The sequence below is a fragment of the Gorilla gorilla genome, chromosome 22, assembly GCF_029281585.2.
Source record: "Gorilla gorilla gorilla isolate KB3781 chromosome 22, NHGRI_mGorGor1-v2.1_pri, whole genome shotgun sequence".
Classification (NCBI taxonomy): Eukaryota; Metazoa; Chordata; class Mammalia; order Primates; family Hominidae; genus Gorilla; species Gorilla gorilla.
The window spans coordinates 14551632-14577686 of record NC_073246.2 but is presented as its reverse complement, the minus strand read 5'-3'; positions in this window follow the sequence as shown (position 1 = coordinate 14577686).

Here is a 26055-nt window from a genome sequence, read left to right as displayed (position 1 = left end):
TTGAATGCAGATTTCACAAGGTAGTTTCTGACAGTGCTTCTGTCTAGATTTTAGACGAAGATATTCCCGTTTCCAATGAAATCGTTAGATGTATCCAAATATCCACTTACAGATTCTACAAAAAGAGTGTTTTAAACTCCTCTATCAAAAGAAAGGTTGAACTCTGTTAGTTGAGGACACACATCACAAAGAAGGTTCTGAGAATTCCTCTCTCTAGATTTTATAAGAAGATATTCCCGTTTCCAACGAACTCTTCACAGTTATCCAAATATCCACTTCCAGATTATACAAAAAGAGTATTTCCAAACTGCTGAATGAAAAGAAAGGCTGAACTCTGTCAGTTGAGGACACACATCACGAAGAAGTTTCTGAGAATGCTTCTGTCTAGATTTTATATGAAGATATTCCCGTTTCCAACGAACTCTTCACAGTTATCCAAATATCCACTTGCAGATTCTACAAAAAGAGTGTTTCCAAACTGCTGTATCAAAAGAAATGTTCAACACTGTTACTTGAGGACACACATCACAAAGAAGTTTCTGAGAATGCTTCTGTCTAGATTTTATATGAAGATATTCCCGTTTCCAATGAAATCTTCACAGTTATCCAAATATCCCGTTGCAGATTCTACAAAAAGAGTGTTTCCAAACTACTGTATCAGTAGAAAGGTTCATCTCCGTTAGTTGAGGACACACATCCCTATTAAGTTTCTGAGAATCTTTCTGTTTCGTTGTTATGGGAAGTTATTTCCGTTTTCACCCTAGGCCTGAATTCGCTCGAAATGTCCACTTCCAGATACTACAGAAAGAGTGTTTCAAACCTCCTCTATGAAAAGGAATGTTCAGCTTTGTGACTTGAATGCAGATATCACAAAGTAGTTTCTGAAGTGCTTCTGTCTAGATTTTAGATGAAGATATTCCCATTTCCAACGAGATCGTTACAGGTATCAAAATATCCACATACAGATTCTACAAAAAGAATGTTTCCAAACTGCTCTATCAAAAGAAAAGTTCAACTACGTCAGCTGGGGACACTCATTGCAAATAAGATTCTGAGAATAATTCTGTGTCATTTTTATCAGAAGATATTTCCGTTTTCACCATAGGCCTGAATGCGCTCAAAATGTCCACTACCAGATACAACAGAAAGAGTGTTTCAAACCTAGTCAATGAAAGGGAATGTTCAGCTCTGAGAATTCAATGCAGATATCACAAAGTAGTTTCTGACAGTGCTTCTGTCAAGATTTTAGATGAAGATATTCCCGTTTCCAACGAAATCTTCACTGTTATTCAAATATACACATGCAGATATGGCAAAAAGTGTGTTTCCAAAGCACTGTATCAAAAGGAAGGTTCAACTCTGTTAGTTAAGGACACACATCCCAATTAAGTTTCTGAGAATACTTCTGTCTCGTTTTCATGGGAACATATTTCCTTTTTCTCCTTAGGCCTGAATGCGCTCAAAATGTCCACTTCCAGATACTACAGAAAGAGTGCTTCAAACCTGGACAATGAGAGGGAATGTTCAGCTCTGTGACTTGAATGCAGATATCACAAGGTAGTTTCTGACAGTGCTTCTGTCTAGACTTTAGTTGAAGATATTCCCGTTTCCAACAAAATCGAGCGAGCTATCCAAATATCCACTTACAGATTCTACAAAAAGAGTGTTTCCAAACTGCTGTATCAAAAGAAAGGTTGAACTCTGTTAGTTGAGGACACACATCACAAAGAAGTTTCTGAGAATGCTTCTGTCTAGATTTTATATGAAGATATTCCCGTTTCCTATGAAATCTTCTCAGTTATCCAAATAACCACTTGCAGATTCTACAAAGAGAGTGTTTCCAAACTGCTGTATCAAAAGAAATGTTCAACTCTGTTAGTTGAGGACACACATCCCAAATAAGTTTATGAGAATACTTCTGTCTCGTTTTTATGGGAAGATATTTCCGCTTTCACCATAGGCCTGAATGCGCTCAAAATGTCCACTTCCAGATACTACAGAAAGATTGTTTCCAACCTGGTCTATGAATCGGAATGTTCAGCTCTGAGACTTGAATGCGGATATCACAAAGTAGTTTCCGAAGGTGCTTCTGTCTAGATTTTTGATGAAGATATTGCCGTTTCCAACGAAATCGTTAGAGGTATCCAAATATCCACTTGCAGATTCTACAAAAAGAGTGTTTCCAAACTGCTCTATCAAAAGAAAAGTTCAACTATGTTAGCTGAGGACACTCATTCCAAATAAGATTCTGAGAATAATTCTGTGTCGTTTTTATCGGAAGATATTTCCGTTTTCACCATAGGCCTGAATGCGCTCAAAATGCCCACTTCCAGATACATCAGAAAGAGTGTTTCAAACTTTGTCTATGAAGGGGAATGTTCAGCTCTGTGACTTGAATGCAGATATCACAAAGTAGTGTCTGACAGTGCTTCTGTCTAGATTTTAGATGAAGATATTCCCGTTTCCAACGAAATCTTCATTGTTATTCAAATATCCATATGCAGATTCGCCAAAAAGTGTGTTTCCAAGGTACTGTATCAAAAGAAAGGTTAAACTCTGTTAGTTGAGGACACACATCCCAATTAAGTTTCTGAGAATCCTTCTGTCTCATTTTTATGGGAAGATATTTCCGTTTTCACCATAGGCCTGAATGCGCTCATAATGTCCACCTCCAGATACTACAGAAAGAGTGTTTGAAACCTGGTCAATGAGAGGGAATGTTCAGCTCTGTGACTTGAATGCAGATATCACAAGGTAGTTTCTGACAGTGCTTCTGCCTAGATTTTAGACGAAGATATTCCCGTTTCCAACGAAATCGTTTGAGGTATCAAAATATCCACTTACAGATTCTACAAAAAGAGTGTTTCACACTGCTATATCAAAAGAAAGGTTGAACTCTGTTACTTGAGGGCACACATCACAAAGAAGGTTCTGAGAATGCCTCTGTCTAGATTTCATATGAAGATATTACCGTTTCCAACGAACTCTTCACAGTTACCCAAATATCCAGTTGCAGACTCTACAAAAATAGTGTTTCCAAACTACTGTATCAGTAGAAAGGTTCAACTCTGTTAGTTGAGGACACACATCCCTATTAAGTTTCTGAGAATCTTTCTGTTTCGTTTTTATGGGAAGTTATTTCCGTTTTCACCCTAGACCTGAATTCGCTCGAAATGTCCAATTCCAGATACTACAGAAAGAGTGTTTCAAACCTCCTCTATGAAAAGGAATGTTCAGATTCGTGACTTGAATGCAGATATCACAAAGTAGTTTCTGAAAGTGCTTCTGTCTAGATTTTAGACGAAGATATTCCCGTTTCCAACGAAATCGTTAGAGGTATCCAAATATCCACTTACAGATTCTACAAAAAGAGTGTTTCCAAACTGCTCTATCAAAAGAAAAGTTCAACTACGTTAGTTGAGGACACTCATTCCAAATGAGATTCTGAGAATAATTCTGTGTCGTTTTTGTCAGAAGATATTCCCGTTTTCACCATAGGCCTGAATGCGCTCAAAATGTCCAGTTCCAGATACAACAGAAAGAGTGTTTCAAACCTGGTCAATGAAAGGGAATGTTCAGCTCTGAGAATTGAATGCAGATATCACAAAGTAGATTCTGACAGTGCTTCTGTCAAGATTTTAGATGAAGATATTCCCGTTTCCAATGAAATCTTCACTGTTATTCAAATATACACATGCAGATTCGGCAAAAAGTGTGTTTCCAAGGCACTGTATCAAAAGGAAGGTTCAACTCTGTTAGTTAAGGACACATATCCCAATTAAGTTTCTGAGAATACTTCTGTCTCGTTTTCATGGGAAGATATTTCCGTTCTCTCCATAGGCCTGAATGCGCTCAAAATGTCCACTTCCAGTTACTACAGAAAGAGTGTTTCAAACCTGGTCAATGAGAGGGAATGTTCAGCTCTGTGACTTGAATGCAGATATCACAAGGTAGTGTCTGACAGTGCTTCTGTCTAGACTTTAGTTGAAGATATTCCCGTTTCCAATGAAATCGAGAGAGCTATCCAAATATCCACTTACAGATTCTACAAAAAGAGTGTTTCCAAACTGCTCAATCAAAAGAAAGGTTGAACTCTGTTAGTTGAGGACACACATCACAAAGAAGTTTCTGAGAATGCTTCCGTCTAGATTTTTTATGAAGATATTCCCGCCTCTAACAAAATCTTCACACTTATCCAAATATCCACTTCCAGATTCTACAAAAAGAGGGTTTCCAAACTGCTGTATCAAAAGAAATGTTCAACTCTGTTACTTGAGGACACACATCACAAGGTAGTTTCGGAGAATGCTTCTGTCTAGATTTTAGATGAAAATATTCCCGTTTCCAACGAAATCTTCACACTTATCGAAATATCCACTTGCAGATTCTACATAAAGAGTGTTTCCAAACTGCTGTATCAAAAGAAATATTCAACTCTGTTACTTGAGGACACACATCCCAAATAAGTCTCTGAGAATCCCTATGTCACGTGTTTATGGTAAGATAATTCCGTTTTCACTACAGGCCAGAATGCGCTCGAAATGTCCACTTCCAGATACTACAGAAAGAGTGTTTCAAACCTACTCTATGAAAGGGAATGTTCAGCTCTGTGACTTGAATGCAGATATCACAAAGTAGTTTCTGACAGTGCTTCTGTCTAGATTTTAGATGAAGATATTCCCGTTTCCAATGAGATCGTTAGAGATATCCAAATATCCACTTCCAGATTCTACAAAAATAGTAATTCCAAACTGCTGCATCCAAAGAAAGTTTGAACTCTGTTGAGGACACTCATCACAAAGAAGTTTCGGAAAATGCTTCTGTCTATGTTTTATATGAAGATATTCCCGTTTCCAACGAAATCGTTAGAGGTATCCAAATATCCACTTACAGATTCTACAAAAAGAGTGTTTCTAAACTGCTCAATCAAAAGAAAGTTTGAACTCTGTTAGTTGAGTACGCACATCACAAAGAAGTTTCTGAGAATGCTTCTGTCTAGATTTTATATGAAGATATTCCCGTTTCCTAAGAAATCTTCACAGTTATCCAAATATCCCCTTGCAGATTCTACAAAAAGAGGGTTTCCAAACTGCTGTATCAAAAGAAATGTTCAACTCTGTTACTTGAGGACACGCATCACAAAGAAGTTTCTGACAATGCTTCTGTCTATATTTTAGATGAAAATATTCCCGTTTCCAACGAAATCTTCACAGTTATGCAAATATCCACTTGCAGATTCCATAAAAACAGTGTTTCCGAACTGCTGTATCAAAAGAAATGCTGAACTCTGTTACTTGAGGACACACATCCCAAATAAGATTCTGAGAATCCCTATGTCTCGTGTTTATCGGAAGAAATTTCCGTTTTCACTATAGGCCTGAATGCGCTCGAAATGTCCACTTCCAGTTACTACAGACATAGTTTTTCAAACCTGCTCTATGAAAGGGAATGTTCACCTCTGTGACTTGAATGCAGATTTCACAGGGTAGTTTCTGACAGTGCTTCCGTCTAGATTTTAGACGAACATATTCCCGTTTCCAATGAAATTGTTAGAGGTATCCAAATATCCACTTACAGATTCTACAAAAAGAGTGTTTTAAACTGCTCTATCAAAAGAAAGGTTGAACTCTGTTAGTTGAGGACACACATCACAAGGAAGGTTCTGAGAATTCCTCTGTCTAGATTTTATATGAAGATATTCCGTTTCCAACGAACTCTTCACAGTTATCCAAATATCCACTTCCAGCTTCTACAAAAAGAGTATTTCCAAACTGCTGAATGAAAATAAAGGCTGAACTCCGTCAGTGGAGGACACACATCACGAAGAAGTTCCTGAGAATGCTTCTGTCTAGATTTTATATGAAGATATTCCCGTTTCCAAGGAAATCTTCACAGTTATAAAAATATCCAGCTGCAGATTCTACAAAAAGAGTGTTTCCAAACTACTCTATCAGTAGAAAGGTTCAACTCTGTTAGTTGAGGACACTCATCCCTATTAAGTTTCTGAGAATCTTTCTGTTTCGTTTTTATGGGAAGTTATTTCCGTTTTCACCCTAGGCCTGAATTCGCTCGAAATTTCCACTTCCAGACACTACAGAAAGAGTGTTTCATACCTCCTCTATGAAAAGGAATGTTCAGCTCTGTGACTTGAATGCAGATATCACAAAGTAGTTTCTGAAGTGCTTCTGTCTAGATTTTAGATGAAGATATTCCCGTTTCCAACGAGATCATTACAGGTATCAAAATATCCACTTACAGGTTCTACAAAAAGAGTGTTTCCAAACTGCTCTATCAAAAGAAAAGTTCAAATACGTTAGTTGAGGACACTCATTGCAAATAAGATTCTGAGAATAATTCTGTGTCGTTTTTATCAGAAGATATTTCCGTTTTCACCTTAGGCCTGAATGCGCTCAAATTGTCCACTTCCAGATACAACAGAAAGAGTGTTTCAAACCTGGTCAATGAAAGGGAATGTTCAGCTCTGAGAACTGAATGCAGATATCACAAAGTAGTTTCTGACAGTGCTTCTGTCAAGATTTCAGATGTAGATATTCCCGTTTCCAACGAAATCTTCAATGTTATTCAAATATACACATGCAGATTCGGCAAAAAGTGTGTTTCCAAGGCACTGTATCAAAAGGAAGGTTCAACTCTGTTAGTTAAGGACACACATCCCAATTAAATTTCTGAGAATACTTCTGTCTCGTTTTCATGGGAAGATATTTCCGTTTTCTCCTTAGGCCTGAATGCGCTCAAAATGTCCACTTCCAGATACTACAGAAAGAGTGTTTCAAACCTGGTCAATGAGAGGGAATGTTCAGCTCTGTGACTTGAATGCAGATATCACAAGGTAGTTTCTGATAGTGCTTCTGTCTAGACTTTAGTGGAAGATATTCCCGTTTCCAACGAAATCGAGAGAGCTATCCAAATATCCACTTACAGATTCTACAAAAAGAGTGTTTCCAAACTGCTCAATCAAAAGAAAGGTTGAACTCTGTTAGTTGAGGACACACATCACAAAGAAGTTTCTGAGAATGCTTCCGTCTAGATTTTTTATGAAGATATTCCCGCCTCCAAAGAAATCTTCACACTTATCCAAATATCCACTTCCAGATTCTACAAAAAGAGGGTTTCCAAACTGCTGTATCAAAAGAAATGTTCCACTCTGTTACTTGAGGACACACATCACAAGGCAGTTTTGGAGAATGCTTCTGTCTAGATTTCAGATGAAAATATTCCCGTTTCCAACGAAATCTTCACACTAATCGAAATATCCACTGGCAGATTCTACAAAAAGAGTGTTTCCAAACTGCTGTATCAAAAGAAATATTCAACTCTGTTACTTGAGGACACACATCCCAAATAAGTCTCTGAGAATCCCTATGTCACGTGTTTATGGTAAGATAATTCCGTTTTCACTATAGGCCTGAATGCGCTCGAAATGTCCACTTCCAGATACTACAGAAAGAGTGTTTCAAACCTGCTCTATGAAAGGGAATGTTCAGCTCTGTGACTTGAATGCAGATATCACAAAGTAGTTTCTGTCAGTGCTTCTGTCTAGATTTTGGATGAAGATATTCCCGTTTCCAACGAAATCGTTAGAGGTATCCAAATATCCACTTCCAGATTCTACAAAAAGAGTAATTCCAAACTGCTGTATCAAAAGAACGGTTGAACTCTGCTGAGGACACTCATCAGGAAGAAGTTTCAGAGAATACTTCTGTCTATGTTTTATATGAAGATATTCCCGTTTCCAACGAAATCGTTAGAGGTATCCAAATATCCACTTACAGATTCTACAATAAGAGTGTTTCCAAACTGCTCAATCAAAAGAAAGTTTGAACTCTTTTAGTTGAGGAAGCACATCACAAAGAAGTTTCTGAGAATGCTTCTGTCTAGATTTTATGTGAAGATATTCCCGTTTCCTAAGAAATCTTCACAGTTATCCAAATATCCCCTTGCAGATTCTACAAAAAGAGTGTTTCCAAACTGCTGTATCAAAAGAAACGTTCAACTCTGTTACTTGAGGACACACATCACAAAGAAGTTTCTGAGAATGCTTCAGTCTAGATTTTATATGAAGATATTCCCGTTTCCAATGAAATCTTCACAGTTATCCAAATATCCAGTTGCAGATTCTACAAAAAGAGTGTTTCCAAACTACTGTATCAGTAGAAAGGTTCAACTCTGTTAGTTGAGGACACACATCCCTATTAGGTTTCTGAGAATTTTTCCGTTTCGTTTTTATGGGAAGTTATTTCCGTTTTCACCCTAGGCCTGAATTCGCTCGAAATGTCCACTTCCAGATACTACAGAAAGACAGTTTCAAACCTACGCTATAAAAGGAAGGTTCAGCTCCGTGACTTGAAAGCAGATATCACAAAGTCGTTTCTGACAGTGCTTCTGTCTAGATTTTAGATGAAGATATTCCCGTTTCCAATGAAATCGATAGTGCTATCCAAATATCCACTTACAGATTCTACAAAAAGAGTGTTTCCAAACTGCTGTATCAAAGGAAATGTTCAACTCTGTTACTTGAGGACACACATCCCAAATAAGTTTCTGAGAATCCCTATGTCTTGTGTTTACAGGAAGATATTTCCGTTTTCACTATATGCCTGAATGCGCTTGAAATCTCCACTTCCAGATACTACAGAAAGAGTGTTTCAAACCTGCTCTATGAAAGGGAATGTTCAGTTCTGTGACTTGAATGCAGATATCACAAGGTAGTTGCTGACAGTGCTTCTGTCTAGACTTTAGATGAAGATATTCCCGTTTCCAACGAAATCGATAGAGATATCCAAATATCCACTTACAGATTCTCCAAAAAGTGTGTTTCCAAACTGCTCAATCAAAAGAAAGGTTGAACTCCGTTAGATGAGGACACACATCACAAAGAAGATTCTGAGAATGCCTCTGTCCAGATTTTATGTGAAGATATTCCCGTTTCCAACGAACTCTTCACAGTTATCAAAATATGCACTTCCAGATTCTACAAAAGGAGTATTTCCAAACTGCTGAATCAATAGAAAGGCTGAACTTAGTTCCTTGAGGACACACATCACGAAGAAGTTTCTGAGAATGCTTCTGTCTAGATTTTATATGAAGATATTCCCGTTTCCAACGAACTCTTCACAGTTATCCAAATATCCATTTGCAGATTCTACAAAAAGTGTGTTTCCAAACTGCTGTATCAAAAGAAATGTTCAACTCTGTTACTTGAGGACACACATCACAAAGAAGTTTCTGAGAATGCTTCTGTCTAGATTTTATATGAAGATATTCCCGTTTGCAATGAAATCTTCACAGTTATCCAAATATCCACTTGCAGATTCTCCAAAAAGAGTGTTTCCAAACTACTGTATCAGTAGAAAGGTTCAACTCTGTTAGTTGAGGACCCACATCCCAATTAAGTTTCTGAGAATTTTTCTGTTTCCTCTTTATGGGAAGTTATTTCCGTTTTCACCCTAGGCCTGAATTCGCCCGAAATGTCCACTTCCAGATACTACAGAAAATGTGTTTCAAACCTGGTCTATGAAAAGGAATGTTCAGCTCTGTGACTTGAATGCAGATATCACAAAGTAGTTTCCGAAAGTGCTTCTGTCTAGATTTTAGATGAGGATATTGCCGTTTCCAACGAAAACGTTAGAGGTATCCAAATATCCATTTACAGATTCTGCAAAAAGAGTGTTTCCAAACTGCTCTATCAAAAGAAAAGTTCAACTATGTTAGCTGAGGACACTCATTCCAAATAAGATTCTGAGAATAATTCTGTGTCGTTTTTATTGGAAAATACTTCCGTTTTCACAATAGGCCTGAAAGCGCTCAAAATGTCCACTTCCAGATACAACAGAAAGAGTGTTTCAAACCTGGTCTATGAAAGGGAATGTTCAGCCCTGTGTCTTGAATGCAGATATCACAAAGTAATTTCTGACAGTGCTTCTGTCTAGATTTTAGTGGAAGATATTCCCGTTTCCAACGAAATCTTCACGGTTATTCAAATATCCACATGCAGATTCGCCAAGAGTGTATTTCCAACGTACTGTATCAAAAGAAAGGTTCAACTCTGTTAGTTGAGGACACACATCCCAACTAAGTTTCTGAGAATATTTCCGTCTCGTTTTTATGGGAACATATTTCCGTTTTCACCATAGGCCTGAATGCGCTCAAAATGTCCACTTCCAGATACTACAGAAAGAGTGTTTCAAACCTGGTCAATGAGAGGGAATGTTCAGCTCTGTGACTTGAATGCAGATATCACAAGGTAGTTTCTGACAGTGCTTCTGTCTAGAATTTAGATGAAGATATTCCCGTTTCCAATGAAATCGATAGAGCTATCCAAATATCCACTTACGGATTCTACAAAAAGAGTGTTTCCCAACTGCTCAATAAAAAGAAAGGTTGAACTCTGTTAGTTGAGGACACACATCACAAAGAAGTTTCTGAGAATGCTTCTGTCTAGATTTTTTATGAAGATATTCCCGCTTCCAACGAAATCTTAACAGTTATTAAAATATCCACTTCCAGATTCTACAAAAAGTGTGTTTCCAAACTCCTGTATCAAAAGAAAAGTTGAACTCTGTTTGTTGAGGGCATTCCTCACAAAGAAGTTTCGGAGAATGCTTCTGTCTATATTTTATATGAATATATTCTCGTTTCCAACAAAATCGTTGGAGGCATCCAAATGTCCAATTACAGATTCTACAAAAAGAGGGTTTCCAAACTGCTCAATCAAAAGAAAGGTTTAACTCTGTTAGATGAGGACACACATCACAAAGGATTTTCTGAGAATGCTTCTGTCTAGATTTTATATGAAGATATTCCCGTTTCCAACGAACTCTTCACAGTTATCCAAATATCCACTTGCAGATTCTACAAAAGGAGTATTTCCAAACTGCTGTATCAAAAGAAAGGCTGAACTCAGTTAGTTGAGGACACACGTGATGAAGAAGTTGCTAAGAATGCTTCAGTCTATATTTTATAAGAAGATATTCCCGTTTCCAATGAAATCTTCACAGTTATCCAAATATCCACTTGCAGATTCTACAAAAAGAGTGTTTCCAAACTGCTGATTCAAAAGAAAGGTTGAACTCTGTTAATTGAGGACACACATCACAAAGAAGTTTCTGAGAAGGCTTCTTTCAAGATTTTATATGAAGATATTCTCGTTTACTAAGAAATCTTCACAGTTATCCAAATATCCACTTGCAGATTCTTCAAAAAGAGTGTTTCCAAACTGCTGTATCAATAGAAATGTTGAACTCTGTTAGTTGAGGACACACATCACAAAGTAGTTTCGGAGAATGTTTCTGTCTAGATTTTAGATGAAAATATTCCCGTTTCCAACGAAATCTTCACAGTTATCCAAATATCCACTTGCAGATTCTACAAAAACAGTGTTTCCAAACTGCTGTATCAAAAGAAATATTCAACTCTGTTACTTGAGGACACACATCCCAAATCAGTTTCTGAGAATCCCTATGTCTCGTGTTTATCGGAAGATATTTCCGTTTTCAGTATAGGCCTGAATGCGCTCTAAATGTCCACTTCCAGATACTGCAGAAAGTGTGTTTCAAACCTACTCTATGAATGGGAATGTTCAGCTCTGTGACTTGAATGCAGATATCACAAGGTAGTTTCTGACAGTGCTTCTGTCTAGATTTTAGATGAAGATATTCCCGTTTCCAACGAAATCGTTTGAGGTATCCAAATATCCACTTACAGATTCTACAAGAAGAGTGTTTCAAACTGCTCTATCAAAAGAAAGGTTTAACTCTGTTAGTTGAGGGCTCACATCACAAAGAAGGTTCTGAGGATGCCTCTGTCCACATTTTATGTGAAGATATACCCGTCTCCAACGAACACTTCACAGTTATCCAAATATCCACCTCCTGATTCTACAAAAGGAGTATTTCCAAACTGCTGTATCAAAAGAAAGTTTGAACTCAGTTATTTATGGACACACATCATGAACAAGTTTCTGAGAATGCTTCTGTCTAGATTTTATATGAAGATATTGCCGTTTCCAACGAACTCTTCACAGTTATCCAAATATCCACTTGCAGATTCTACAAAAAGAGTGTTTCCAAACTGCTGTGTCAAAAGAAATGTTCAACTCTGTTACTTGAGGACACACATCACAAAGAAGTTTCTGAGAATGCTTCTGTCTAGATTTTATATGAAGATATTCCCGTTTCCAACGAAATCTTCACAGTTATCCAAATATCCAGTCGCTGATTCGCCAAAAAGTGTGTTTCCAAACTACTGTATCAGTAGAAGGTTCAACTCCGTTAGTTGAGGACACACATCCCAATTAAGTTTCTGAGAATCTTTCTGTTTCGTGTTTATGGGAAGTTAAATCCGTTTTCACCCTAGGCCTGAATTCGCCCGAAGTGTCCACTTCCAGATACTACAGAAAGTTTGTTTCACACCTGGTCTATGAAAAGGAATGTTCAGCTCTGTGACTTGAATGCAGATATCACAAAGTAGTTTCTGAAACTGCTTCTGTCTAGATTTTAGATGAAGATATTGCCATTTCCAACGAAATCGTTAGAGGTATCCAAATATCCACTTACAGATTCTACAAAAAGAGTGTTTCCAAACTGCTCTATCAAAAGAAAGGTTCAAATACGTTAGTTGAGGACACTCATTCCAAATAATATTCTGAGAATAATTCTGTGTTGTTTTTATCGGAAGACATTTCCCTTTTCACCAAAGGCCTGAATGAGCTCAAAATGTCCACTTCCAGATACAATAGAAAGAGTGTTTCATACCTGGTCTATAAAAGGGAATGTTCAGCTCTGTGACATGAATGCAGATATCACAGAGTAGTTTCTGACAGTGCTTCTGTCTAGATTTTAGATGAAGATGTTCCCGTTTCCAACGAAATCGATAGCGCTATCCAAAAATCCACTTACAGATTCTACAAAAAGAGTGTTTCCAAACTGCTCTATCAAAAGAAAGGTTCAACTATGTTAGTTGAGGACACTCATTCTAAATAAGTTTCTGAGAATCCCGATGTCTCTTCTTTATGGGAAGATATTTCCGTTTTCACCCTAGGCCTGAATTCGCTCGAAATGTCCACTTCCAGATACTACAGAAAGAGTGTTTCAAACCTGCTTTATGAAAGGAATGTTCAGCTCTGTGACTTGAATGCAGATATCGCAAAGTTGTTACTGAAAGTGCTTCTGTCTAGATTTTAGATAAAGATATTCCCGTTTCCAAAGAAATCGTTAGAGGTATCCAAATATCCACTTACAGATTCTACAAAAAGAGTGTTTCCAAACTGTTCTATCAAAAGAAAGGTTCAACTATGTTTGTTGAGGACACTCATTCCAAATAACATTCTGAGACAAATTCCGTGTCGTTTTTATCGGAATATATTTTCGGTTTCCCAATAGGACTGAAAATGCTCAAAATGTCCAGTTCCAGATACAACAGAAAGAGTGTTTCAAACCTGGTCTATTAAAGGGAATGTTCAGCTCTGTGACTTGAATGCAGGTATCACAAAGTAGTTTCTGACAGTGCTTCTGTCTATATTTTTGATGAAGATATTCCTGTTTCCGACGAAATCTTCACTGTTATTCAAATATCCACATGCAGATTCTGCAAAAAGTGTGTTTCCAAGGTGCAGTATCAATAGAAAGGTTCAACTCTTTTAGTTGAGGACACACATCCCAATTAAGTTTCTGAGAACACTTCTGTCTCGTTTTTATGGGAAGATATTTCCATTTTCACTATTGGCCTGAATGCGCTCGAAATGTCCACTTTCCGATACTACAGAAAGATTGTTTCAAACCTGCTCTATGAAAGGGAATGTTCAGCTCTGTGACTTGAATGCAGATATCACAGGTTAGTTTCTGAGAGTACTTCTGTCTAGATTTTAGATGAAGATATTCCCGTTTCCAACGAAATCGTTAGAGCTATCCAAATATCCACTTACACATTCTACAAAAAGAGTGTTTCAAACTGCTCTATCAAAAGAAAGGTTTAACTCTGTTAGTTGAGGGCACACATCACAAAGAAGGTTCTGAGAATGCCTCTGTCCAGATTTTATTTGAAGATATTCCCGTTTCCAACGAACTCTTCACAGTTATCGAAATATCCATTTCCATTTTCTACAAAAGGAGTATTTCCAAACTGCTGTATCTAAAGAAAGGCTGAACTCAGTTAGTTGAGGACACTCATCACAAAGAAGTTTCTGAGAATGCTTCTGTCTAGATTTTATATGAAGATATTCCCGTTTCCAACGAACTCTTCACAGTTATCGAAATATCCACTTCCCTTTTCTACAAAAGGAGTATTTCCAAACTGCTGAATGAAAAGAAAGGCTGAACTCTGTCAGTTGAGGACACACATCACGAAGAAGTTTCTGAGAATGCTTCTGTCTAGATTTTATATGAAGATATTCCCGTTTCCAATGAACTCTTCACAGTTATCCAAATATCCACTTGCAGATTCTACAAAAAGAGTGTTTCCAAACTGCTGTATCAAAAGAAATGTTCAACTCTGTTACTTGAGGACACACATCACAAAGAAGTTTCTGAGAATGCTTCTGTCTGTATTTGATATGAATATATTCCCGTTTCCAACGAAATCTTCACAGTTATCCAAAAATCCACTTGCAGATACTCCAAAAAGAGTGTTTCCAAACTACTGTATCTGTAGAAAGGTTCAACTCTGTTAGTTGAGGACACACATCCCAATTAAGATTCTGAGAATCTTTCAGTTTCGTTTTTATGGATAGTTATTTCCGTTTTCACCCTAGGCCTGAATTCCCTCGAAATGTCCACTTCCAGATACTACAGAAAGAGTGTTTCAAACCTGCTCTATGAAAGGTTATGTTCAGCTCTGTGACTTGAATGCAAATATCACAAAGTAGTTTCTGACAGTGCTTCTGTCTAGATTTTAGACGAAGATATTCCCGTTTCCAACGAAATCGTTCGAGGTATCTAAATATCCACTTCCAGATACTACAGAAATAGTGTTTCAAACCTGCTCTATGAAAGGGAATGTTCAGCTCTGTGACTTGAATGCAGATATCACAAAGTGGTTTCTGACAGTGCTTCTGTCTAGATTTTAGACGAAGATATTCCCTTTTCCAACGAAATCGTTCGAGGTATCCAAATATCCACTTCCAGATACTACAAAAAGAGTAATTCCAAACTGCTGTACCAAAAGAAAGGCTGAACTCAGTTAGTTGAGGACACGCATCACGAAGAAGTTTCTGAGAATGCTTCTGTCTAGATGTAATATGAAGATATTCCCGTTTCCAACGAACTTTTCACAGTTACCCAAATTTCCACTTGCAGATTCTCCAAAAAGAGTGTTTCCAAACTGCTGTATCAAAACAAATGTTCAACTCCGTCACTTGAGGACACACATCACAAAGAAGTTTCTGAGAATGCTTCTGTCTAGATTTTATATGAAGATATTCCCGTTGGCAATGAAATCTACACAGTTATCCAAATATCCACTTGCAGATTCTCCAAAAAGAGTGTTTCCATACTACTGTATCAGTAGAAAGGTTCAACTCTGTTATTTCAGGACACACATCCCAATTAAGTTTCTGAGAATCTTTCTGTTTCGTGTTTAAGGGAAGTTATTTCCGTTTTCACCCTCGGCCTGAATTCGCTCGAAATGTCCACTTCCAGATACTACAGAAAGAGTGTTTCAAACCTGGTCTATGTAAAGGAATGTTCAGCTCTGTGACTTGAATGCAGATATCACAAAGTAGTTTCTGAAAGTTCCTCTGTCTATATTTTAGATGAAGATATTGCCGTTTCCAACGAAATTGTTAGAGGTATCCAAATATCCACTTACATATTCTACAAAAAGAGTGTTTCCAAACTGCTCTATCAAAAGAAAAGTTCAACTATGTTAGCTGAGGACACTCATTCCAAATAAGATTCATACATTAATTCTGTGTCGTTTTTATCAGAAGATATTTCCGTTTTCCCCGTAGGCCTGAGTACCCGCAAAATGTCCACTTCCAGATACATCAGAAAGAGTGTTTCAAACCTGGCCTATGAGAGGGAATGTTCAGCTCTGTGACTTGAATGCAGATATCACAAAGTAGATTCTGACAGTGCTTCTGTCTAGATTTCAGATGAAGATATTCCCGTTTCCAATGAAATCTTCACTGTTATTCAAATATCCACATGCACATTCGGCAAAAAGTGTGTTTCCAAGGTTCTGTATCAAAAGGAAGTTTCAAACCTGTTAGTTGACGACACACATCCCAATTAAGTTTCTGAGAATACTTCTGTCTCGTTTTCATGGGAAGATATTTCCGTTTTCACCATAGGCCTGAATGCCCTCAAAATGTCCACTTCCAGATACTACAGAAAGATTGTTTCAAACCTGGCCAAAGAGAGAGAATGTTCAGCTCTGTGACTTGAATGCATATATCACAAGGTAGTTTCTGACACTACTTCTGTATAGACTTTAGATGAATATATTCCCGTTTCCAATGAAATCGATAGAGCTATCCAAATATCCACTTGCAGATTCTCCAAAAAGGGTGTTTCCAAACTGCTCAATCAAAAGAAAGTTTGAACTCTGTTAGTTGAGGACGCACATTACAAAAAGTTTCTGAGAATGCTTCTGTCTAGATTTTATATGAAGATATTCCCGTTTCCTAAGAAATCTTCACAGTTATCCAAATATCCCCTTGCAGATTCTACAAAAAGAGGGTTTCCAAACTGCTGTATCAAAAGTAATGTTCAACTCTGTTACTTGAGGACACACATCACAAAGAAGTTTCTGACAATGCTTCTGTCTAGATTTTAGATGAAAATATTCCCGTTTCCAACGAAATCTTCACAGTTATCCAAATATCCCCTTGCAGATTCTACAACAACAGTGTTTCCAAACTGCTGTATCAAAAGAAATGTTCAACTCTGTTACTTGAGGACACACATCCCAAATAAGTTTCTGAGAATCCCTATGTCTTGTGTTTATCGGAAGATATTTCCGTTTTCACTATAGGCCTGAATGCGCTCGAAATGTCCACTTCCAGATACTACAGACATCGTTTTTCAAACCTGCTCTATGAAAGGGAATGTTCACCTCTGTGACTTGAATGCAGATTTCACAAGGTAGTTTCTGACAGTGCTTCTGTCTAGATTTTAGACGAAGATATTCCCGTTTCCAATGAAATCGTTAGAGGTATCCAAATATCCACTTACAGATTCTGCAAAAAGAGTGTTTCAAACTGCTCTATCAAAAGAAAGGTTGAACTCTGTTAGTTGAGGACACACATCACAAAGAAGGTTCTGAGAATTCCTCTGTCTAGATTTTATATGAAGATATTCCCGTTTCCAACGAACTCTTCACAGTTATCCAAATATCCACTTTGAGATTCTACAAAAAGAGAATTTCCAAACTGCTGAATGAAAAGAAAGGCTGAACTCTGTCAGTTGAGGACACACATCACGAAGAAGTTTCTGAGAATGCTTCTGTCTAGATTTTTTATGAAGATATTCCCGTTTCCAACGAACTCTTCACAGTTATCCAAATATCCCCTTGCAGATTCCACAAAAAGAGTGTTTCCAAACTGCTGTATCAAAAGAAATGTTCAACTCTGTTACTTGAGGACACACATCACAAAGAAGTTTCTGAGAATGCTTCTGTCTAGATTTTATATGAAGATATTCCCGTTTCCAACAAAATCTTCCCAGTTATCCTAATATCCAGTTGCAGATTCTACAAAAAGAGTGTTTCCAAACTACTGTATCAGTAGAAAGGTTCAACTCTGTTAGTTGAGGACTCACATCCCTATTAAGTTTCTGAGAATCTTTCTGTTTCGTTTTTATGGGAAGTTATTTCCGTTTTCACCCTAGGCCTGAATTCGCTCGAAATGTCCACTTCCAGATACTACAGAAAGAGTGTTTCAAACCTCCTCTATGAAAAGGAATGTTCAGCTTTGTGACTTGAATGCAGATATCACAAAGTAGTTTCTGAAGTGCTTCTGTCTAGATTTTAGATGAAGATATTCCCGTTTCCAACGAAATCGTTAGAGGTATCAAAATATCCACTTACAGGTTCTACAAAAAGTGTGTTTCCAAACTGCTCTATCAAAAGAAAAGTTCAACTACGTTAGTTGAGGACACTCATTGCAAATAAGATTCTGAGAATAATTCTGTGTCGTTTTTATCAGAAGATATTTCCGTTTTCACCATAGGCCTGAATGCGCTCAAAATGTCCACTTCCAGATACAACAGAAAGAGTGTTTCAAACCTGGTCAATGAAAGGGAATGTTCAGCTCTGAGAATTCAATGCAGATATCACAAAGTAGTTTCTGACAGTGCTTCTGTCAAGATTTTAGATGAAGATATTCCCGTTTCCAACGAAATCTTCACTGTTATTCAAATATACACTTGCAGATTCGGCAAAAAGTGTGTTTCCAAGATACTGCATCAAAAGGAAGGTTCAACTCTGTTAGTTAAGGACACACATCCCAATTAAGTTTCTGAGAATACTTCTGTCTCGTTTTCATGGGAAGATATTTCCGTTTTCTCCATAGGCCTGAATGCGCTCAAAATGTTCACTTCCAGATACTACAGAAAGAGTGTTTCAAACCTGGTCAATGAGAGGGAATGTTCAGCTCTGTGACTTGAATGCAGATATCACAAGGTAGTTTCTGACAGTGCTTCTGTCTAGACTTTAGTTGAAGATATTCCCGTATCCAACGAAATCAAGAGAGCTATCCAAATATCCACTTACAGATTCTACTAAAAGAGTGTTTCCAAACTGCTCAATGAAAAGAAAGGTTGAACTCTGTTAGTTGAGGACACACATCACAAAGAAGTTTCTGAGAATGCTTCCGTCTAGATTTTTTGTGAAGATATTCCCGCCTCCAATGAAATCTTCACACTTATCCAAATATCCACTTCCAGATTCTACAAAAAGAGGGTTTCCAAACTGCTGTATCAAAAGAAATGTTCAACTCTGTTACTTGAGGACACACATCACAAGGTAGTTTCGGAGAATGCTTCTGTCTAGATTTTAGATGAAAATATTCCCGTTTCCAACGAAATCTTCACACTTATCGAAATATCCACTTGCAGATTCTACAAAAAGAGTGTTTCCAAACTGCTGTATCAAAAGAAATATTCAACTCTGTTACTTGAGGACACACATCACAAATAAGTCTCTGAGAATCCCTATGTCACGTGTTTATGGTAAGATAATTCCGTTTTCACTATAGGCCTGAATGCGCTCGAAATGTCCACTTCCACATACTACAGAAAGAGTGTTTCAAACCTGCCCTATGAAAGGGAATGTTCAGCTCTGTGACTTGAATGCAGATATCACAAAGTAGTTTCTGACAGTCCTTCTGTCTAGATTTTAGATGAAGATATTCCCGTTTCCAATGAAATCGTTAGAGGTATCCAAATATCCACTTCCAGATTCTACAAAAAGAGTAATTCCAAACTGCTGTATCCAAAGAAAGGTTGAACTCTGTTTGTTGAGGACACTCATCACAAAGAAGTTTCGGAAAATGCTTCTGTCTATGTTTTATATGAAGATATTCCCGTTTCCAACGAAATCGATTGAAGGATCCAAATATCCACTTACAGATTATACAAAAAGAGTGTTTCCAAACTGCTCAATCAAAAGAAAGTTTGAACTCTGTTAGTTGAGGACGCACATCACAAAGAAGTTTCTGAGAATGCTTCTGTCTAGATTTTATATGAAGATATTCCCGTTTCCTAAGAAATCTTCACAGTTATCCAAATATCCCCTTGCAGATTCTACAAAAAGAGGGTTTCCAAACTGCTGTATCAAAAGAAATGTTCAACTCTGTTACTTGAGGACACACATCACAAAGAAGTTTCTGACAATGCTTCTGTCTAGATTTTAGATGAAAATATTCCCGTTTCCAACGAAATCTTCACAGTTATCCAAATATCCACTTGCAGATTCTACAAAAAGAGTGTTTCCAAACTGCTGTATCAAAAGAAATGTTCAACTCTGTTACTTGAGGACACACATCCCAAATAAGTTTCTGAGAATCCCTATGTCTCGTGTTTATCGGAAGATATTTCCGTTTTCACTATTGGCCTGAATGCGCTCGAAATGTCCACTTCCAGATACTACAGACATCGTTTTTCAAACCTGCTCTATGAAAGGGAATGTTAACCTCTGTGACTTGAATGCAGATTTCACAAGGTAGTTTCTGACAGTGCTTCTGTCTAGATTTTAGACGAAGATATTCCCGTTTCCAATGAAATCGTTAGAGGTATCCAAATATCCACTTACAGATTCTACAAAAAGAGTGTTTCAAACTGCTCTATCAAAAGAAAGGTGGAACTCTGTTAGTTGAGGACACACATCACAAAGAAGGTTCTGAGAATTCCTCTGTCTAGATTATATATGAAGATATTCCGTTTCCAACGAACTCTTCACAGTTATCCAAATATCCACTTTGAGATTCTACAAAAAGAGAATTTCCAAACTGCTGAATGAAAGGAAAGGCTGAACTCTGTCAGTTGAGGACACACATCATGAAGAAGTTTCTGAGAATGCTTCTGTCTAGATTTTCTATGAAGATATTCCCGTTTCCAACGAACTCTTCACAGTTATCCAAATATCCCCTTGCAGATACTACAAAAAGATTGTTTCCAAACTGCTGTATCAAAAGAAATGTTCAACTCTGTTACTTGAGGACACACATCACAAAGAAGTTTCTGAGAATGCTTCTGTCTAGATTTTATATGAAGATATTCCCGTTTCCAATGAAAACTTCACAGTTATCCAAATATCTAGTTGCAGATTCTACAAAAAGAGTGTTTCCAAACTACTGTATCAGTAGAAAGGTTCAACTCTGTTAGTTGAGGACTCACATCCCTATTAAGTTTCTGAGAATCTTTCTGTTTCGTTTTTATGGGAAGTTATTTCCGTTTTCACCCTAGGCCTGAATTCGCTCGAAATGTCCACTTCCAGATACTACAGAAAGAGTGTTTCAAACCTCCTCTATGAAAAGGAATGTTCAGCTTTGTGACTTGAATGCAGATATCACAAAGTAGTTTCTGAAGTGCTTCTGTCTAGATTTTAGATGAAGATATTCCCGTTTCCAACGAAATCGTTAGAGGTATCAAAATATCCACTTACAGGTTCTACAAAAAGAGTGTTTCCAAACTGCTCTATCAAAAGAAAAGTTCAACTACGTTAGTTGAGGACACTCATTGCAAATAAGATTCTGAGAATAATTCTGTGTCGTTTTTATCAGAAGATATTTCCGTTTTCACCATAGGCCTGAATGCGCTCAAAATGTCCACTTCCAGATACAACAGAAAGAGTGTTTCAAACCTGGTCAATGAAAGGGAATGTTCAGCTCTGAGAATTGAATGCAGATATCGCAAAGTAGATTCTGACAGTGCTTCTGTCAAGATTTTAGATGAAGATATTCCCCTTTCCAACGAAATCTTCAATGTTATTCAAATATACACATGCAGATTCGGCAAAAAGTGTGTTTCCAAGGCACTGCATCAAAAGGAAGTTTCAACTCTGTTAGTTAAGGACACACATCCCAATTAAGTTTCTGAGAATACTTCTGTCTCGTTTTCATGGGAAGATATTTCCGTTTTCTCCATAGGCCTGAATGCGCTCAAAATGTTCACTTCCAGATACTACAGAAAGAGTGTTTCAAACCTGGTCAATGAGAGGGAATGTTCAGCTCTGTGACTTGAATGCAGATATCACAAGGTAGTTTCTGACAGTGCTTCTGTCTAGACTTTAGTTGAAGATATTCCCGTTTCCAATGAAATCGAGAGAGCTATCCACATATCCACTTACAGATTCTACAAAAAGAGTGTTTCCAAACTGCTCAATGAAAAGAAAGGTTGAACTCTGTTAGTTGAGGACACACATCACAAAGAAGTTTCTGAGAATGCTTCCGTCTAGATTTTTTATGAAGATATTCCCGCCTCCAATGAAATCTTCACACTTATCCAAATATCCACTTCCAGATTCTACAAAAAGAGGGTTTCCAAACTGCTGTATCAAAAGAAATGTTCAACTCTGTTACTTGAGGACACACATCACAAGGTAGTTTCGGAGAATGCTTCTGTCTAGATTTTAGATGAAAATATTCCCGTTTCCAACGAAATCTTCACACTTATCGAAATATCCACTTGCAGATTCTACAAAAAGAGTGTTTCCAAACTGCTGTATCAAAAGAAATATTCAACTCTGTTACTTGAGGACACACATCCCAAATAAGTCTCTGAGAATCCCTATGTCAGGTGTTTAGGGTAAGATAATTCCGTTTTAACTATAGGCCTGATTGCGCTTGAAATGTCCACTTCCATATACTACAGAAAGAGTGTTTCAAACCTGCTCTATGAAAGGGAATGTTCAGCTCAGTGACTTGAATGCAGATATCACAAATTAGTTTCTGACAGTCCTTCTGTCTAGATTTTAGATGAAGATATTCCCGTTTCCAATGAAAACGTTAGAGGTATCCAAATATCCACTTCCAGATTCTACAAAAAGAGTAATTCCAAACTGCTGTATCCAAAGAAAGGTTGAACTCTGTTTGTTGAGGACACTCATCACAAAGAAGTTTCGGAAAATGCTTCTGTCTATGTTTTATATGAAGATATTCCCGTTTCCAACGAAATCGTTTGAAGGATCCAAATATCCACTTACAGATTATACAAAAAGAGTGTTTCCAAACTGCTCAATCAAAAGAAAGTTTGAACTCTGTTAGTTGAGGATGCACATCACAAAGAAGTTTCTGAGAATGCTTCTGTCTAGATTTTATATGAAGATATTCCCGTTTCCTAAGAAATCTTCACAGTTATCCAAATATCCCCTTGCAGATTCTACAAAAAGAGGGTTTCCAAACTGCTGTATCAAAAGAAATGTTCAACTCTGTTACTTGAGGACACACATCACAAAGAAGTTTCTGACAATGCTTCTGTCTAGATTTTAGATGAAAATATTCCCGTTTCCAACGAAATCTTCACAGTTATCCAAATATCCCCTTGCAGATTCTACAACAACAGTGTTTCCAAACTGCTGTATCAAAAGAAATGTTCAACTCTGTTACTTGAGGACACACATCCCAAATAAGTTTCTGAGAATCCCTATGTCTCATGTTTATCGGAAGATTTTTCCGTTTTCACTATTGGCCTGAATGCGCTCGAAAGGTCCACTTCCAGATACTACAGACATCGTTTTTCAAACCTGCTCTATGAAAAGGAATGTTCACCTCTGTGACTTGAATGCAGATTTCACAAGGTAGTTTCTGACAGTGCTTCTGTCTAGATTTTAGACGAAGATATTCCCGTTTCCAATGAAATCGTTAGAGGTATCCAAATATCCACTTACAGATTCTACAAAAAGAGTGTTTCAAACTGCTCTATCAAAAGAAAGGTTGAACTCTGTTAGTTGAGGACACACATCACAAAGAAGGTTCTGGGAATTCTTCTGTCTAGATTTTATATGAAGATATTCCGTTTCCAACGAACTCTTCACAGTTATCCAAATATCCACTTTGAGATTCTACAAAAAGAGAATTTCCAAACTGCTGAATGAAAAGAAAGGCTGAACTCTGTCAGTTGAGGACACACATCACGAAGAAGTTTCTGAGAATGCTTCTGTCTAGATTTTATATGAAGATATTCCCGTTTCCAACGAACTCTTCACAGTTATCCAAATATCCCCTTGCAGATACTACAAGAAGATTGTTTCCAAACTGCTGTTTCAAAAGAAATGTTCAACTCCGTTACTTGAGGACACACATCACAAAGAAGTTTCTGAGAATGCTTCTGTCTAGATTTTATATGAAGATATTCCCGTTTCCAACGAAATCTTCACAGTTATCCAAATATCCAGTTGCAGATTCTACAAAAAGAGTGTTTCCAAACTACTGTATCAGTAGAAAGGTTCAACTCTGTTAGTTGAGGACTCACATCCCTATTAAGTTTCTGAGAATCTTTTTGTTTCGTTTTTATGTTAAGTTATTTCCGTTTTCACCCTAGGCCTGAATTCGCTCGAAATGTCCACTTCCAGATACTACAGAAAGAGTGTTTCAAACCTCCTCTATGAAAAGGAATGTTCAGCTCTGTGACTTGAATGCAGATATCACAAAGTAGTTTCTGACAGTCCTTCTGTCTAGATTTTAGATGAAGATATTCCCGTTTCCAGTGAAATCGTTAGCGGTATCCAAATATCCACTTCCAGATTCTACAAAAAGAGTAATTCCAAACTGCTGTATCCAAAGAAAGGTTGAACTCTGTTTGTTGAGGACACTCATCACAAAGAAGTTTCGGAAAATGCTTCTGTCTATGTTTTATATGAAGATATTCCCGTTTCCAACGAAATCGTTTGAAGGATCCAAATATCCACTTACAGATTATACAAAAAGAGTGTTTCCAAACTGCTCAATCAAAAGAAAGTTTGAACTCTGTTAGTTGAGGACACACATCACAAAGAAGTTTCTGAGAATGCTTCCGTCTAGATTTTTTATGAAGATATTCCCGCCTCCAATGAAATCTTCACACTTATCCAAATATCCACTTCCAGATTCTACAAAAAGAGGGTTTCCAAACTGCTGTATCAAAAGAAATGTTCAACTCTGTTACTTGAAGACACACATCCCAAATAAGTTTCTGAGAATCCCTATGTCTCGTGTTTATCGGAAGATTTTTCCGTTTTCACTATTGGCCTGAATGCGCTCGAAATGTCCACTTCCAGATACTACAGACATCGTTTTTCAAACCTGGTCTATGAAAGGGAATGTTCACCTCTGTGACTTGAATGCAGATTTCACAAGGTAGTTTCTGACAGTGCTTCTGTCTAGATTTTAGACGAAGATATTCCCGTTTCCAATGAAATCGTTAGAGGTATCCAAATATCCACTTACAGATTCTACAAAAAGAGTGTTTCAAACTGCTCTATCAAAAGAAAGGTGGAACTCTGTTAGTTGAGGACACACATCACAAAGAAGGTTCTGAGAATTCCTCTGTCTAGATTATATATGAAGATATTCCGTTTCCAACGAACTCTTCACAGTTATCCAAATATCCACTTTGAGATTCTACAAAAAGAGAATTTCCAAACTGCTGAATGAAAAGAAAGGCTGAACTCTGTCAGTTGAGGACACACATCACGAAGAAGTTTCTGAGAATGCTTCTGTCTAGATTTTCTATGAAGATATTCCCGTTTCCAACGAACTCTTCACAGTTATCCAAATATCCCCTTGCAGATACTACAAAAAGATTGTTTCCAAACTGCTGTATCAAAAGAAATGTTCAACTCTGTTACTTGAGGACACACATCACAAAGAAGTTTCTGAGAATGCTTCTGTCTAGATTTTATATGAAGATATTCCATTTCCAATGAAAACTTCACAGTTATCCAAATATCTAGTTGCAGATTCTACAAAAAGAGTGTTTCCAAACTACTGTATCAGTAGAAAGGTTCAACTCTGTTAGTTGAGGACTCACATCCCTATTAAGTTTCTGAGAATCTTTCTGTTTCGTTTTTATGGGAAGTTATTTCCGTTTTCACCCTAGGCCTGACTTCGCTCGAAATGTCCACTTCCAGATACTACAGAAAGAGTGTTTCAAACCTCCTCTATGAAAAGGAATGTTCAGCTTTGTGACTTGAATGCAGATATCACAAAGTAGTTTCTGAAGTGCTTCTGTCTAGATTTTAGATGAAGATATTCCCGTTTCCAACGAAATCCTTAGAGGTATCAAAATATCCACTTACAGGTTCTACAAAAAGAGTGTTTCCACACTGCTCTATCAAAAGAAAAGTTCAACTACGTTAGTTGAGGACACTCATTGCAAATAAGATTCTGAGAATAATTCTGTGTCGTTTTTATCAGAAGATATTTCCGTTTTCACCATAGGCCTGAATGCGCTCAAAATGTCCACTTCCAGATACAACAGAAAGAGTGTTTCAAACCTGGTCAATGAAAGGGAATGTTCAGCTCTGAGAATTGAATGCAGATATCGCAAAGTAGTTTCTGACAGTGCTTCTGTCAAGATTTTAGATGAAGATATTCCCGTTTCCAACGAAATCTTCAATGTTATT